Source organism: Ambystoma mexicanum, chromosome 6p, assembly GCF_040938575.1.
Source record: "Ambystoma mexicanum isolate Mex_15411 chromosome 6p, UKY_AmexF1_1, whole genome shotgun sequence".
In the NCBI taxonomy this organism is placed as follows: domain Eukaryota; kingdom Metazoa; phylum Chordata; class Amphibia; order Caudata; family Ambystomatidae; genus Ambystoma; species Ambystoma mexicanum.
The window spans coordinates 343,464,755-343,480,240 of record NC_090935.1 but is presented as its reverse complement, the minus strand read 5'-3'; the positions used below and the strand labels follow the sequence as shown (position 1 = coordinate 343,480,240).

At 44.1% G+C, this 15,486-nt stretch overlaps 1 protein-coding gene across 2 annotated transcripts in view; it reads right to left on the bottom strand.

Moving 5' to 3' along the window:
- The window catches only part of RAI14 (retinoic acid induced 14), a 528,112-nt gene that overhangs the window by 446,463 nt on the left and 66,163 nt on the right, over positions 1-15,486 (bottom strand). The window lies entirely within an intron of this gene.

Genomic DNA, 15,486 nt, shown 5'->3' with positions numbered 1-15,486 from the left:
CATGCACCATGTATACTCCGGTAACATTTGTCTTGTCGGAGCACTGCTCTGTCCCCAGGCCCAGGAATCCGCAGATTTGTTGGGAAGCAGGACCGTGCTTTGGAACACGGAAACAGTGAAGCTTCACAGACTGTTGCTGCTGTCGAAACTGGATATATATATATATATATATATATATATATATATATATATATATATTATGAGATCAATGAAAACAGCACATCCAATTTACCTTATTCGCTCAAAACAGTTTACCTAATCACTATAAGTCACGTTTGAAATGTAATATTGTGGGCTTTAAGTTCCCACATTGCTCTCTGCCTTTATGAAAATTGCCAGGATTGGGTTCTATGGAGAGATACTGTGCTGTGTGGCGTGCTGTGTGGCATGCTCTGAGCCATGCCCCTCGCCCTCCCTCCTCCTCTGCACAGCCCCGACCCTCCAAGGAGGAGTGGGTTCCAACAGCAAATTTTTTCCATTTCCAGCACTGCGTACACCGGCAACAATGCACTCACAATTGCACACAGAAATCATTTCAGAACACCCAAACATGCTGCCCCCAAATAAAACAATGATCAGAGATGAACAGGCATGCCACCTATAAGCCATGTTAAAACTACTACCTTTAAGCAGTTCAGGTACAGTCCTATTAGGGTGTGTAGCTAGTAGCGACCCCACCCACCTTACATGGTACATATAGAACCATACGGCAGCTAACCTTTTTAAATTTAATTCTACAGAAAAATAGACAGAACTAATGGGAGTCAACACCTTGGGACGTCTAGTAGTCTCGGATCATGCTTCCGGGTAAAGATTGAAGGGATGTACATCTGCAAAGGGCCAACCCTCGGGGTTGCCGGGTCAGCAAAAGATGCGGGGGGCCCAATTTGCATATGTATTGCAGAAAACAACATTACAGATTGGGTCTTTAAAACTCAAGGTGATCTACATTACAAGAAGTTGCCAGAAGTAAGCCAAGCCGTAAATAAACGTTGTGATGTCCAGCATACAAATGGTCACTGTTTTTACCTATGTGGCAATATCGCAAGCTAGGCTTTTTTTTTTTTTTTTTTGAGTAGCAGACATTGTAATAGTTTTGGGACTTCCAATGTTGGCAAATAAGCAGTGGGGGGGGAATATTTTGATTGGAAATACGTAAACATGTCCTATGGATATGTGGGCGCAACAGAGCGTAGTCAGGGTCTGCGAAGCAACAAAGGGGCGGTTGGCCGTGGGGGGTTCTCCACCCACATGAGAAAAGGTTTTCAAAAATGTATTCAAATATTGCACTTTACAGCATGCTTTCTGGAAAATTGGGTGAAAAGCAATATACTGAAGTCGGGAAATTGTTGGCCACAAAGCAGGTGCCCCCCTGCCTTCCCCATAAAACACAGAATTACAAAATCAGAAAGAACACATTTGAAGCTGCACTTTAAATCCTCCTGGAAATGCAGCTGGCACAAAGAATAGTTAGCTTCACTACACAAGTAGGGATAGAGGAGGCATTAGCTTGCACAATTAATGTGTCCTTTTAAATAGAACAGACTAGGTGGCAGGAAAGTGCGTACCAAGAGAGGGTCTCACTACACATGTAGTGGCAGCATGGCTATAATAGGTAGGGTCATGTTGCAGCGTACCCATAGGTAGAAAAATGTGTCAGGCATGCACCAGGTTACGGTTGAGAGCAAATAAATGCTGCAGAAGAAACACAAGATGCCATTTTAAAAAATTGCACCAGCAGACAATTCAGCTTTGCAACTTAGCCCAGTTGAACACGCTTGAACAAATCAGGCAAAATGCTGTAGCCGGCTGGATGGTGAATAGCCAAAGAAATGTCAAGGCTGAGCAAGTCTTGCAGGAGGTGTACATGGCGGAATAAGATATTATTGTGTTCGGTCAGCTGTCAGATAAATCAAGATGCAAAGACACAGCAAACTGTTTCAGGTTTATAGCATCCCATGAAATCAGAAGGAGGTGACAGATTAATGTATTCTGCGCCTGGCTAGGTGTGAAGGGAAGACCAAGAAGCGGCCCCAGAAAAAAACAACTAAAATGCCTTGATGAAATCTTAACAGGATGACAGACAGGGTAGGTCTCATAAGTGCAGGAAGATAAAAAAAAAGGTTGGGGGGACTGTATGGGTGCAGAGACAGACCCCAGTGAGTGCAAGGGGTGGCCTAGAGGCAGTGCAGGAGGGTGGCATGGCAGGGTGATCAGGTACCTGGGCCCAGAGGACAGAGGGTCAACTTTTCCAGGAGTTTGCCCAGAAAGGGAGTAATGGAAATTGGCCGATAGTTAGCCAGACAAGAAGGATCAGCTGTGGGTTTCTTGAGAATTAAGAAGTGGAAGTACAGTGCCAAGAGAGAACAGATCAGCAGGGGAAAGGGGGAGCGAAGGCAGAAGCAAAGAGGAAGGTCTTGAGGTGGTTACGGAACCGGAGATGGTTCTCCTCAAGTTTCAGAGTGGCAGGGAGGCTGTTCCATAGGGAGGCCTCAGCCGAAGACTGATCTACCCCCAGCTAGTTTCTTTGAAAAACGACTGAACCTGTGGGAGTTAGAGGTAGAGGAGCGAAGAGCTCGATAGGCGAGGTATTTGCGGAGAGATAGCTGAAGGTATTTTGAACCCAGCCCCCAGAAAGCCTTGTGGACAATGCAGAGGGTTTTGAATTTAAACCTTGCATCCACTGAGAGACAATGGAGAGATTTCAGAGCTGGAGAGATACGATCCCAGGGCTTGAGGGCAAGGACAAGTCTTGCAATCCTGTTCTGGATTAGTTGCAGAGGGCAGAGAGTAGAGGCAGGTAGATTTAGAAAGAGGCTGTTACAATAGTCCAACCTACAGAGAACCAGAGCGTGGGAGACCATGAGCTTCTGGGCGCAGTAGAAGAAAGGCAGAGTACCTCTAAGGAGGTGCAGTAGGAAGTTTGACTTTTTAGAGACATCAGAGATGTGGGCGGAGAAGGAAAGGGTGGAGTCAAAGATGACCCCGAGATTCTTAGCCACACAGGTGGGGGTAGGAGGAGGGCCAGGGGAGGCTGACCAGAGAGTGAGGGGAAAGGATGGTGAAGGTGTGCCGATGAGGAGAATCTCTATCTTGCTGGCATTCAGACAAAGATAACTGGTGGCACCCCAATCTTGAATGGCAGTTAGGCGATGAGAGAGGGAGAGGTGGTGGCAGAGGGCAGCCTGAAAATGAGGAGTGTCGTCAGCGCAGCACTGGAAATTTGAGCAGAAAATGGCAATGCAGTGGGCAAGCATTGCCAGGTATTGGTTGAAAAGCCAGGGCGAGAGGTTAGACCCCTGGGCAACACCACAGGTAGAGAGGAAGATCGATGATAGGAAGGACGCCAGTTGGACCTGGGTGGGTCGATCAGAGAGGAAAGAGATCAGCCAAAGCCTGATCGGTGATAGCTAGGTTATCACGGAGACGGTTGAGCTGGATGGCATGGTTGACCGTTTCGAAGGCAGAAAAGAGATCGATGAGGATGAGGACAGAGGGAATGTTAGAGTCAAGGTTGGAGAGCAGATCTTCACTATGTTCAGGAGAGCAGTTTCCATTCCTCTGGCAGCTCTGAAGCCAGACTGATTGTCATGGAGACAGCCAACAGAATTGGAATGAAGGTTAAGCTGAGAGATGGTCAACTTTTCCAGGAGTTTGCCCAGAAAGGGAGTAATGGAAATTGGCCGATAGTTAGCCAGACAAGAAGGATCATCTGTGGGTTTCTTGAGAATTGAGAAGAGGATGCACAAGGGAGTGCTTCAGAGGGGAGGGGTAAAGGAGTGGTTGCAAAAATCAGCAAGGGCTGGAGCGAGGGTGTCAATGTGGTCCTTGATGGTTTTAGAGGCACAGGGATTAACCTGTTTTGACAACGCTTTCATAGATAGGACTTGTCTGACTTCTAGCACAATTTGGCCTTTTCTGACCCTTTTATCAATACCAGATATCAATTGGGTTTTTAGGGTAACATGAAAAGATCCAATACATGCCATGTCAGCCACAGTGCACAGCAGCACTTTCCAAAGCATTATCATGATGCCTTTGCCCACAATATATGCCAGGTTATTTAAAAAAAAAAATGTTTGTGTTAGCTGTACCTTTGTATGTCGAGGTTGGCTGGCTGCACCAATATATGCCTGCATACGCACATGAAAATGCTAGTTTGATTTGCCCTTCAATGCCATTTATGATAATATAAGGAACCATATCCATGCTAGCTCTTACAATATATGCCAGTATCCCACATAACATCCTGTTGGCTTTGCCCAGAATGCCAGTAAAAAACGCCATGCCACAATAAGGAAACTTGCATGCTGGCTGCCCCAGAGTAGTGTCCCCTCCGACCACCACATAAGAAAACTTTGCAAATGGGCTTTGCCCATATAAAGCCAGTTAAACATGCCAGGCCAACGTAAAGACATGTCCACACTGGCTGCCCCAATCTAGTACCCTTTCCTTAATGCCTCGGCCACATTAACACTCATCAACTTGGCTTTGCTCATATAATGCCAGGAAAAAATGCCATGCCAATGTAAGCAAGCTTCCATGTGTTCTGTCCCAATGCAGTCCCCTTACCCAGCCACACCTCCCAGGTAAGAATACAAGCTGGCGTTGCCCAAATATGCTGTAAAACATGCCATGCCAATGTAAAGAAATGTCAATTTCAGCTGCCATAATGCCCTTCTGCCCCAGACATTGCTCACAGGGCCTGCATACCTGCACACACATTTATACCCATTCACACACCAGGTAACATGCACATTCATCTTCTCCCTCATGCACAGTCAATCATACTTAACATTCCCACACCACCCTCATTCACACGCATACTACTAAAGACCAGGGGTCTGCAACCTGTGGCTCTCCAGATGTTTTGAAATATTGACCCCCGTGATCCGTCACCATGGACTACTCTGCCTAGAGTGTATGGGAGTTGTAGCACAAAACATCAGAAGAAGCAAAGGTTGCAGACCCCCGATATAGACAGAACCTCTCGCATACATGCAGGCACATACAAAAACAGACTCAAAGCCCTCTCCTCAACTACTCTATGCCCTTTGGCTCTGCCACATCATGGAGACATGAATCAGGATACGCTTCATTGTTCCTTTGCATGCACGGTGGTGCTGGAACACCAGAAACGGATGCCCCAGGCAATGGAAATGTGTGGGGCGGCGCAGGAGCACCCCCGGCCTCAAATTTGGCCCTGTAGTTCCCCAGCCTGCCTGCCTAATGGGCCATGAAAGGCAGATGAAGAAAAATGCCCCGATCTTGCACGGCCCGCCGACATGGCGGTGGGGAATTAGAAACTGCAAAGGGAAACTGTATGCAAGTAATGGTCTGTGTAAATCACTTGCATGAGGCTGCTGAGACAAACCTATCTATGCAAGAAATGGTCCCTTTAAAAACTATTCAAAGGCTACATTCAGAACCAAGCTTTCAGCAATGGTCACTGTATATCACATGCATTAAGCTGCTGCTACAATCTATCCGTGCCAGAAATGGTCACTGTAAATCACAAGCATGAAGCTGCTCACACAGCCTCTCTATGCCAGCTGTCTCTGTGAGGGATTTACAGCCTCGGTGGAGGCTCCTCCAAAAAAGGTTGGCAGGTCATTGCTCCATTGCCCGCTCTGGATGAGCCCCCACTGTAAGGATCATGAAGACAAAATGATGTGCCTGGTTGCACACACTGGTGAAGTAGAGAAGTCGCGATTTGAGAAGTCCCTTGCACACATCTTCCCTTCTGTCGCTGGTAGACATTTTGTTTGCGACGGTGCAGCCTTGATTTGAAAACGCCACCTGACTGTGGAATGCAGTGCAAACAATTGTGACTCTGATATCGGAAGCAAAAATGTGTTTGCAGCAGTTTCACAATTGCTTTTACTTTAATGGTGTATTGCAATCATAGTCACTCATCCTCAGCTCCATTCCTCAAAATAAACTACTTTGACAAATATGTAAATCCTTATAGAAATATCTTAAAGTACGGTTGTAGCATTAAGTACTAGAATGCAGTTCAAAGAAAGGCTAAAAAAAAATGTGGCCTGTGGGTTTTGGAATATGCACTTTAAAGACAGACTAAACATAAAAAGCTAAGGAGTGAAGATGTAACCTGCCAAGTAATGGTTTGACAAAGGCATGCTCCATATATGGAGGTGGGGAAAATGACATTCTTCCAAAAAGAAAATATAGAATAAAAAAGTCGGTGTCAAAAAGAACACATGAAAATAAGGGACATATTTTAATGGGATCGAAAAAGCACACATGTGGGCAGATAGCTGGTTATTTTAAAGTGGAGGCCATTTGGAAGCGATGGTTAATTTAAGTAAGCATTGTTTACACAGGATCTTCTCGTTTCAGTTCCAGGCTTCAAAAGTGGCATTTTAATTGTGAACGTACACAATGTCCACACGTGTGCCTGTTTCCATCCTATTAAAATATCACACACAGTGTAAACTATTGGACACACAACCTTTTTGGGGGGTGGGAGGGTAGAATGTCACATTTTCCTCCCCTCATATATGAAGCATGCCTTTCTCAAACAATTAAAAACCAGGTCACCTTTTCACTCATGAGCTTTTTGTGAGTGCGCTCAGTATTGGACCGCCCCTTTTGTAGCCTTCCACCGACGATAAGATCCTGTGCAAAAAATGGTTACGGAAATGAACCATCACTTCCAAACAGCCTCCACTTTAAAGTCTGCCAAAACAAAAATCGAATGTGACTATTCTTGAGGCCACAGTGGAACCTGCTGTGCAGTGGCTCCAGAGCCCCTAGATAATTGCAGGGGTTTGGGAGGCGAACGTGTGGCCCCACTGGGACAGGAAAAAAAAAAAGTCATGCCCAGAAGCAAAACTTACTTTGTGTGCATTCACAGGGCAGTTGGCGTCTGTGGGGGGAACCCCCAGGTGTGGGGGTCCATGGGTCACAGTGGCGGAGCCAAGAGGGGCCCATACAGTGGGGCTGGGAAGGGGCGGTCAAACCTTGGCTCCTCCCCGGTACCCGCAGCAACTCCATTCCTCCAGCAGGGCGGCCACTCGGCTGATCGCTAGCCCAGATTTCTTTTTTTAATTTTTTTTTTTTTAAAGTACAGAATAATTACTTGCAGCACAGTACACCCCGGCTATTTAAGTCCTTCAGGAATCATTCAGTTTGGCCGGGCACACACTCTGATGCAATGGTGCTGCTGTGTGACTGGCCATGCCCCTGCCTGCCAAGTCAGAAAAAAAGAAGACCTAGGGCAAGTATGTGTGCGTTTTGTGATTGCGCATGTGTATGTATCCTTACATGCAGTGCTCCAGATAAGATTTAGAAGTGGTAGTATTGTACTCCCCGTTTGTTAATGTTGGGAGTAAACCGATTTTTTTTTTTTTTGTCCTACTCCTAATTGGAGTATTAGGGTATTTTATAAGTGAGTACAAACTTTTGTAAGTTTAAAAGAGAAATGCTTTTGTAAGAAATATTTCTTTGCACCTAGTTATTCATGCACATTAAAATATATTCATGCCTGGCCTTCAACAGGCAGCCATAATATTAGTTTCTTCCTATGGCACCATGGGGCTTGGGTACATGCTTTGTATGGTTGGTCACTGCAAATCCCTTGCAGAGACAGCTGCCATAGAGAGGCTGTGCGAGCAGCTTCATGCTTGTGATTTACAGAGAGAATTTCTGGCGTAGATAGCTTGTAGCAGCAGCTTCATGCATGTCATTTAATGTGACCATTACTGGCAGATTGGTTCTGATTGTATAGTATTTACAGGGACCATTTTTGGCATAGATAGGTTTGTCTCAGCAGCATCATGCAAGTGATTTACACAGACCATTACTTGCCTACGAAGGCTGTGGATGCAGCTTCATGTAGGTGATTTACACAGACCATTGCAAGCAAACAGATTGTGGCATTAGCCTCATGCAAGCAATTTACACTTACATTCCTGGCATAGAAAGGTTGTGGATGCAGCCGCATGCATGAGATTTACAGTGACCAGTAACTGCATAGCTATGTTATGGCTAAAGCCTCCTGAAAAATGGCATAAAGTGCTCCTGGTCTCGTGCACTGGTGGGGACATGGTGTTCACTGGATTTTCTCATGCGTTACGCTAGAGAACCAAATGTAAATTTTATGGCTGTTCACACCATTTTTGTCAAGTATTTAGTTTAAAAAACGCATTATTTCAGCACATTTAAAAAAACTAATTCTTGGGGCAACGCCCCCTATTGACCCCAAACCCCCTCAATTATTTTGTGCTCACTCGCTACGCTCAGCCACTCGCACTAATTTGAGGAAACATGTAGGTCCTTGCACTGAAACCCTTCACCACCCTGTGAGGGATCACTCATGAATCGTTTAGAATTGTGGTGCCCCCTTTAGGAGCCTTCCACCCCCCTGGCACCATAAATTGCCACTGCCCCTGCTGAGTGATGGCACAGACTGCCCATGCCTACATTCTGCCATATTCTGCAGTGGAAGACTTTCAGGGAATAAGAAGAAATGAGTTTTTTAACATTAGATGTGGCCGAATTCACTCATATTCCAGTAAATCCATACCAATTTGAGCTTCTCCAAACAAGAAGTGCACAGTTCATTTGGGCTGCTGTTTCACTGACAGAATTTTACATTTTACTTGGTTAAGGACTACAGAACACATCAGACACTCTGGTTTTACACAAAACATCCATGCAGTGTTATTTCTTCTTACTGCTAATGATCGGGTAGGACGAGATCGGACTACTTGCCTGTAAAAATATGGTTACACAGGCATGGCCATCAAATTCTTTCCCATGGTATAGATACCTCAAGTTGGTAATGGCTATTAAATTGCAAGGTTTACAAATGGGTATTGACATACAACTCTATATGTTATTGCACTTACTCTTAATTTCCATAGTTCTTTCCACTCATTAAAGTTCTTTTTAATCCTTCGCAACGATCTGGTATCGAAGCGTCTGCTGCAATGTAGTTATTTTTTTCTACTTCTGCCTAAGAATGTTTGGAATTTCAATTCTGCATTATAGACTATACATTTATACATACATGTTTGGAGAACAGTGAATATGCATTCGCCACAGAATAGGTCACACAAAAGAAAAATAGATGCTTAATAACGGCTGCCAGTAAAACGCATTAAAAAAAAATAAAATAGAGAAGAGGGAACGCACTGAATCCAAAGGGAATCAAGGCGAGAAGAGGTGGAAGCATGTGGGCCGATAAGGTGATGTGTCAGTGTTATGCAAAGATCACAGCCCGAAGGAGAGGAGTGAGTAAAGGATGGGAAAAGCGGCAGAGAGAGGAGTGCCAAGGAGGAGAAGGATTTCCATTTAGAAAGATTAAGAGGAGAGAGACAGCCAGATCAGGGTCTCTGAGGCAGAGGAGCGATGTAGACCCGCCATAAAGGAAGCAAAAGGAAATGAAAAGTGAGGAATCCGCTTAAGGAGGAGGAGAAACCAAACATGGCGAGGAAAAAAAGTGAATATAGGAAAAAGTTGAGGATTGAACAGTGTAGTGGACCACAGCACAGGGCAGGCCATGGGGATGTAGAGCCTGAAAAGTGCACTGAGGGGAAACAGCAGAAATATAAGCAAAGCAAACACAAAAATGCCAAACGATGCAAGAGTATCATGTAAAATAGGGGATCGAAGGGAGAGTTTAGATTGAAGATCATCATTTAGGGGCTGAATGACCGAATGCAAATGCCAAACTGGACAACAGGGCAGTGCGCTGAATTGGAGTCTAGACAGGAATGGAGCTAAAACAACAATAGCATTAAAACTGAGATTGAGAGAACAATGGGAATACAGAGGCATGGCAAAAGCTAGGAAAGGATGTGCCCACTGTAAATTGTTCACAAGTGGGATCCCAAGAGTGAGGGAAGATGTCATAGCTCTGTGAAAGGTCAGAAAAGTGATGGCATACACTGGTAATGAGGTCTGTAAAGACACATGATCAGCAGGAGAAGGGTAGCAAAGGAACGACAAGCTTCAAAGACGGAGAACGAGTTAGAAGATGGTGGAGCACGAGTGGAACTGGAGGTGGTAAAGGAAAACACCAAAGAGATTTCTGGGGTGAATTGGTTTTCATATACAAGCGGCCGGTGGTGTTGATGAGAATGGATTATTAGTTGTTTAAATCGGGGAAAGGAGATGCAAGAAACATTTACAGCACAGTTGCTTGGAAAAAAGGAGGCAAGAGGAATCACGATCCAGAGCTCTAAAAGATGATCCAGGTTGGGGAGAAAACCAAGGTTGGGAGCAGATGAGTGCTTGAAGGAGTAAATAAAACGAAATGATGGGAGGAACGAGAAAATAGATGGTCTGAGAAACAGACATCTGCAGCATCAATGAGAAGGTTTGAAAAAGCAAAAGGGTGAGCAGCAAATAAGAATTTGCAAAAACGGTAAAAACAGAGCTCTAGAAAATGACTAGATGATAGAAAGGTGCAGATAGCTTAAGGTTAAAAAGGATATGATCTTGGGGGAAGTGGAGGACCAAGTGTAGAACTGATAGTAGCAGAAGAGGCGGGTTGACTAAATAAAATCTCTGTGTGGTGCTATATCAGAGGTACGGGTTAGGGGAAAGACGGCGATAGACAATAGAAATGAATATAAAGAGATTAATAGGAGATACAACCATAATGGAGGTGAACATCATCAAAATTCGGTCCATAGAGTGCATGGAAATGTTATCAACTTTTTTCTGTAAGTCTTCCGTAACAGAAATGTACAAATTTGAATATACCAAAAAAGTTACATTATCAAAATATGGGGACATTAAAATGTGTGGGGGGAATAAAAACAAGAAAATTATATCTATGGAAAATCAACAGGACAGAGTAGATAGGGAGGAAATAATGAAAAACAGAGCGAGATAAGGTACAGGGTGTTTCGGAAGGTACAGGATGTTTCGGCAGAACCACCACGGTTCACCACCATTGTAAGAGACTTCATCTTTAGTTGTTCCTCATTCCATTCTTGTAATTCTTACTTTTCTCGGGGTCCATAACTCATGGAGGAATGCACAACTGCATAGGTGTTACCTGGATGTATACTGCTTGGAAGAGACAGTACTGAGCTTCGTAATATCAGCTGGCGTGTGATGCACTGCACCCCTTACCTCGAAGGAGGCATCTGGTTGATTTCTTTCTTCCCACCCCCGCGCTTCTTAGACACTATGCCTAGATAGAAACTAACTTCAACTTTACACTCTCCACAGTGTGGTACTGGACTGAAAGCACACTTCCAATAGTTAATCTTTTGCCTCATCTGACCAGGCACGTGGGAGCGCTGTATCTATACTTCTTTGGGCTTTAGACATACGGCATTGGAGTGTGAGGTTATTAGGACAAGAGTGTCTGAAAGAGGAGCAGTTTGTAAAAGCTGCGGTCAAAGACTATCCATGCCAATGCGGTTTCGAGATGGTCTGTGCTTTCTATTTCATTGCAGTTTATTTAGGTGCTTCAGTTGGGCCATTGATGAATGAATAAAAATGCGGTTGTCAAAATGGGATCACATCTTATGTGTATTGGGGACAGGAGCCCCCTCCACAAACCGCTATGGAGGATTGACTGGTGTGTAGTGCAGGAGGATATCTCAATGCTTATCTACACTGGAGCTGCAGAATGACCTAGTGTGGTAGGGCCAAAGATTGTGTCTCCTCCACAAACCGCTATGGAGGATTGACTGGTGTGTAGTGCAGGAGGATATCTCAATGCTTATCTACACTGGAGCTGCAGAATGACCTAGTGTGGTAGGGCCAAAGATTGTGTCTCCTCCACAAACCGCTATGGAGGATTGACTGGTGTGTAGTGCAGGAGGATATCTCAATGCTTATCTACACTGGAGCTGCAGAATGACCTAGTGTGGTAGGGCCAAAGATTGTGTCTCCTCCACAAACCGCTATGGAGGATTGACTGGTGTGTAGTGCAGGAGGATATCTCAATGCTTATCTACACTGGAGCTGCAGAATGACCTAGTGTGGTAGGGCCAAAGATTGTGTCTCCTCCACAAACCGCTATGGAGGATTGACTGGTGGGTAGTGCAGGAGGATATCTCAACACGAATCTACACTGGAGCTGCAGAATGACCTAGTGTGGTAGGGCCAAAGATTGTGTCTCCTCCACAAACCGCTATGGAGGATTGACTGGTGTGTAGTGCAGGAGGATATCTCAATGCTTATCTACACTGGAGCTGCAGAATGACCTAGTGTTGTAGGGCCAAAGATTGTGTCTCCTCCACAAACCGCTATGGAGGATTGACTGGTGGGTAGTGCAGGAGGATATCTCAACACTAATCAATACTGGAGCAGCAGAATGACCTAGTGTGGTAGGGCCAAAGATTGTGTCTCATGTGTAATAATTCTGGACAGGTGCAGGCTTCAATCCCCTCGACATCCTGCAATACATTTTATGTCCCTGCTCACAGTCATGATTTTTAGGTATTCATTGCTATCTGAATGCGTCTTCATACAGCTTCTGATCTGTGGGCAATTCATTTTATTTATTTTAATTGTTGTAGCTATTGTAAAACTTAGACACTATGGGGACAAAGCTTAATCTGCGAACAGTGGGATAGCACACCCACAGGGTGCAGGATGTTGTATTTCGAGATTTTTTTAAAGTTTTGACCCTTTTCCTGTACTCTACTTCCAAAGAGGCTTAACCGAAGAATTGGCTGTACAGTACTCTATACTGTAGGATGTGGTGTCCCCATGAATTAAATGCCGACCATTCCAAATTACGAGGATAGATTGCAGATTTCCTAGACCATAAGACCATTTTTCACATATGTTATTAGGATCTTAGGTGACGCTAAAGCTCCGCCTATAAGCTGACACTACTGCATTAGTGTACAGGTAGAGAGAAATGGAATACGATCATGTTTAGTTCCCCCCCACCATCGAATGACCATAGCCATGCTAATCCATATGGCCATTCCCACCTACTTCCTGCCTCTCCCGCCCAAAACACATCCTCCTGGGATCTCTTTGAGCTACCTTTACCAAGCCTTACCATCAAACCTTGACCTCAAAGTGCCTGACTCCGTTTTGAAAGCAGTCAGAGCTAAGGACTTAATTGAAGCTGTAAGCATGCTACAGGTGTGATAAAAATGTCTTAGCCAGATCAGTATTCAGCCACTCGATTTAGAAGTATTATGCATGCCCTTTACTGAAGTCCTGTTAAAAGCAAGCATTAGCAAAACCAAGCTTGCTTCTAGGTATTAGGCATTTGCCAGGCACTGCAATTATATTGTGGGGTGCATTCAAAGGCCCCAAACAGAAGTCCCTTTCACCTGAAAAGCATGAATTATCAACACTGACCCCAAAAACAGCTTGAAATGTTGATCTGCAGTTTCAATCTGAAAATATTAGACTGCTAACAGGACAATGTCAGGGGAAAAAACATGGTCCGTGTTGACAAAAAGTTATGTATATTATGTTTCACATCCAAAATACTAGTGACATTTGAAAAACCACTTTGTTTTCATGGAAAGAGGTCAACCCAAGGCAAACCCTTTTTGCTGGCTGTGGGCAAACTTTACAAGAAAATCCCCCACTGCCAATCTGGATGCTACATCCAATTACCAACTGCAATAAAATGTCCTGCTAAAAGTTGTGAAAAACCAGTGTTCTCCCAGACTGGCTGGCTCTGAAGGCAGTTACTGCAGGACAACTTCCCCTTGGCTGGAGCATGACCAAAAGGTGTGAAAACGGAGGCAACCAACTTCAAAGAGTAAGCTGCAAACACAAAGAGAATAATAAAAACTCTGGTTACAAGCTGACCCAGTGAGACCATATGGCCCTAAGGCAGGAGAATGGCCATTTGCCCCACATGAATATTCACAATTAATTTAAAAGGACTACTATCATTTGGACCTTTTTCTCAGCATCCACAAGTCATACAGATTACATTTATGTGTTATTTCTTATGTTTTTTCCAGGCATTTGTGGAGATCTAAAATTCATTCACCGGTGACTGGGAACTGTAATGGCCATCTAAGATGCGTTTCTGGCTGATCTGAAAAGGGCTGATCTGAAAAGGTGCCACATATGAGAGTTGGTGAATGGATGGAGGGAAAAATTAGGAAAATGTGTACATATTCATAACTGTTATGCTTCTTGTGAAAATGACAGAAAATTACCAGACAGTTGTGCAGCATGGTGTGGACCCGGCTGTTTGATAAATACCCCACGATTAGATTAAAAGGAAAATATATATATTATGGCAGTTACTAGTAAATCACAAAGTGTTTGATAGATAACTAGTTTTTACCTAACATTTGAAAGGAGAACAAATGGAGATTACAAATAGGAATGCTATGTTGCTCCAGACCCCTACCTCTGCCCCATCTTTCCAGAGTGTCCCGAGATGCAACTGGCTTTCCTGTACTTTAAACAGAGGCTTTCTATGCAAGTAGAAACGAGCCCTGGTAAAGCAAATGCTAGGGGAGTCTGCTTGACTTGAATCCTTTCCCCCATTTGGCAGAACAATAGAGTGAATTTTGATAAAATTCAAAATTAACAAAGCTCACTTTCCAGTGTGCGCTGAATACTATCATTTAATTGGGTAATCCTTAAAGAAGTAGGGGACAGCGGACAACAAGGAAGAGGTGTGTTTTTATTCTTAAATCAATCCAACCTTTTTATCCAGCTTCCCCAACACAGGCTTTTCAGTGGGGGGCCGGGGGGAATCTGAAATCCAAAATTCCCCTAATCATTCCCATTTTTCTGTCCGACTTTCCCAACACAGGCCAAAGTAAAAGGGGTTGGGGTCTGAAAAACAAAAACGCTAAATCACTCTGTGTATATTTTAAACCAAAAGTGTGGGTGAAATCGTAATCACCATATGTATTTGTGCCAATCTTGAAACCCTACTGCTTGCCTTTTAATCGTGCAAGAAAATCAAAATTGCACATCATACTTTTATAATTGTTTGGTTATTGATCAGTTTAATTATTCCTTGACGTGAAATTTGTAGAAAGTGAAGATTTATGATTCACTTTTGTGATTTATTTATGCAGACAGAAGTTGATCGTGTTGTGCCATGGATAAAGTGGTGTTTGACATTTCCGTGCACATTTAGATTACTGTTCATTTAAATAAATACCAATATATTTCCCTTACACCAGCCTGGTTCTTGGCTCAGGGAGAGGCATCCAAGGGGCATGATATATGTCTGAAGTAGGGCTGAATTAAAGAATCCGTTAAACAGTTTGCTGGGAGTGAAGAAACTGCCTGTGTGGAGGGTGGCTTCTCAATAAACCGTTACAATATCACCAGTTACTCGCACTATTTTACAGCTGCTACCATCGATGGCCAGTTAATACCTGACAAATTCCTTTCCCATGCGTACACATACGCATTACCAAGTTAATCGTTTCTTCTCCATGTTCTCCAGTCTCGGGAGGATAGCTCAGGGGCAACATGCTTGCCTTGGAAGCAAGACGACACGGAGCAACACAGGTCCGATCACCCGTCCGTGCTTAAGCGTGTTAT